Genomic DNA, 2,500 nt, shown 5'->3' with positions numbered 1-2,500 from the left:
ACGGAGTGGGTATTCGATCCCTGGGGCTGTACGAGTAAAAACATCTTGATGAAAAGACGGTTGTGTTTCTTTAAGGCACACAGTTTTTCGTTACGCCACCAAGTTTAGGTTTAGGTTTTAATATCTTGGTTCTCTTTTCTCTCCTCTCTCGACTGACTTTGTTCAAAAATATTTTTGCTTTCTCTCAGTCTCGCCAAAAATTCATTTAAGACGACGTCGGGGGCGCGGTCATTCGTGCTTATCGAAGACTAACAAAACGTAGCAGAGGCTGATACAAAAAGAAAAAAAAAATCGGCCACGAAGAAAACTCGCTCTGTGTATCTCGATAACCGCGTCGACGACGACGGTTCTCTCCGCGCTCTTTTAATTCGTATCCTTCTTCTTGCGCTTCGTCCGACTCAGAAACGTTCGTAAAACACGAACGACGGCGGGTTGTCAAGCCAAGAAGGGACAGAGAAGAGACGGAGGTAGTTTTGCGAGTCTCCCGTGAACGCGATAGATTTTTCATATATATTTGTATCGAGAGCATGCGTACGCCGGTCTCCACACGATCCAGCGACGAACGCCGACGAACGTCCAACAATCGCTCGTACGTCGCGTACGAGCCCTCGACCGCTCTTTAATTCGTATTCTTTTGCTTGGCGCTCGTCCTCCGACTCAGAAACGTTCGTTTAAAGATAAAACGAACGACGGCGGGCTGTCGACGAGGCAAGAAAGAACAGAGAGATACGGACCGAGAGCAACGATACGCAACGCAAGCAGTCTTAGGTTTACGTGAGCAACCCTCAGCCAGGCGTGGTCCAGGAATTGTATCCGTGGACCGCAATGTGCGTTCGAAATGTCGATGTTCATGTGTCCTGCAGTTCACACGTTGACGCGCAATTAGCTGCGTTCTTCATCGACCCACGAGCCAAGTGATCCACCGTTCAGGGTAATCGTTTATGCATGGATTTTTGTTTGTGTACTCAGGTTTTTGTACTCTTATTCTCGGTTCGAAAGAAGCCGATATCCGACAAACGTCCGACCAACGGGAATCGAACGCGCGGAAGTCGCCATATGATTGACGACACGAAAATACGTTCGAAAACGAAATCGGACGGACTGCGCGACGACACACGCAGCCCGCCGACCGGGCGTAAAGTGCATTATAATATATAACAACCAACGAGATCGAAGCTCCGTTCGTCAGGAAACGACGGGGATATAACACCCGATTCTGAATCCTCTGTACAGCACACGATCTCGCGAAGAAAGCGCACGGTGGCTAGCCCATGATATATATATATGTTCGTTCCTCTCGTCCAGTTATTCGAAGCAAACAGCCGATATGCATCTCCATCGTTCGGGTAAAAAAAAATCGATGGGACGCGCACGGTCGTAGTCTTCCTCGCGCGGTCGTTTCTTCCCGATAGCCAGAAGCAGAGTTTGAAAAACTCTAGCGACGGAACGAGGCATATGACTCACGACAACGAGGATACAGACACGGCCGGCGGTCCCCTCTGAATCGACTTCGGTGGTTCAGGTAAAAATAAAAAAAATCGATGGGACGCGCACGGTCGTCCTTCCTCTTCCTCGCGCGCGGTCTATTCTTCCCGATAGCCAGAAGCAGAGTTTGAAAAACTCTAGCGACGGAACGAGGCATTAGACTCGCGACAACGAGGATAGAGAGACGGCCGGCGGTCCCCTCTGAATCCACTTTGGTCGCTCAGGTAAAAATAAAAAAAAATTCGAAAGGGACGCGCACGGTCGTCCTTCCTCTTCCTCGCGCGGTCTTTTCTTCCCGATAGCCAGAAGCAGAGTTTGAAAAACTCTAGCGACGGAACGAGGCATTAGACTCTCGACAACGAGGATAGAGAGACGGCCGGCGGTCCCCTCCGAACGGATGGCGACAACGACGACTAAAGCACGAAAAATCGCGACGAAAAGGAACGCATCTCCGTTCAGGTGTATGTGTGTGCGTGCGTTTAAAAAAAATTCGATGGGACTCGCAGCCATCGGCCTCGCGCGGTCGTTTCTTCCCGATATCCAGAAGCAGAGTTTGAAAAACTCTAGCGACGGAACGAGGCATATGACTCACGACAACGAGGATATGGACAGGCGGTCCCCTCTGAACGGGTCGACGAGACGATGGTAAAAGAGACGAACCGGACGAAACTTCCGTCGATCAGGTAAAAATAAAAAAAAATTCGATGGGACGCGCACGGTCGTCGTCGTCGTCTTCCTCGCGCGGTCGTTTCTTCCCGATAGCCAGAAGCAGAGTTTGAAAAACTCTAGCGACGGAACGAGGCATATGACTCACGACAACGAGGATAGAGAGACGGCCGGCGGTCCCCTCTGAATCGACTTCGGTGGTTCAGGTAAAAATAAAAAAAATCGATGGGACGCGCACGGTCGTCCTTCCTCTTCCTCGCGCGCGCGGTCTATTCTTCCCGATAGCCAGAAGCAGAGTTTGAAAAACTCTAGCGACGGAACGAGGCATTAGACTCGCGAGGATAGAGAG

The 2,500-nt window shown here is 50.5% G+C and overlaps 1 non-coding gene across 1 annotated transcript; it reads right to left on the bottom strand.

The window, feature by feature from the left end:
• Window positions 1-779: 779 nt before the first annotated feature.
• LOC139996998 (5.8S ribosomal RNA) lies at window positions 780-934 on the bottom strand. Its single transcript, XR_011802487.1, has one exon. It is a non-coding gene; the product is annotated as a 5.8S ribosomal RNA (ribosomal RNA).
• Between the last annotated feature and the right edge of the window lie 1,566 nt (window positions 935-2,500).

The sequence above is a fragment of the Bombus fervidus genome, unplaced genomic scaffold (genome assembly GCF_041682495.2).
Source record: "Bombus fervidus isolate BK054 unplaced genomic scaffold, iyBomFerv1 scaffold0025, whole genome shotgun sequence".
Lineage (NCBI taxonomy): Eukaryota > Metazoa > Arthropoda > Insecta > Hymenoptera > Apidae > Bombus > Bombus fervidus.
Note: the sequence above shows the minus strand (reverse complement) of the source record. Positions and strands in the feature narration are given on the sequence as shown.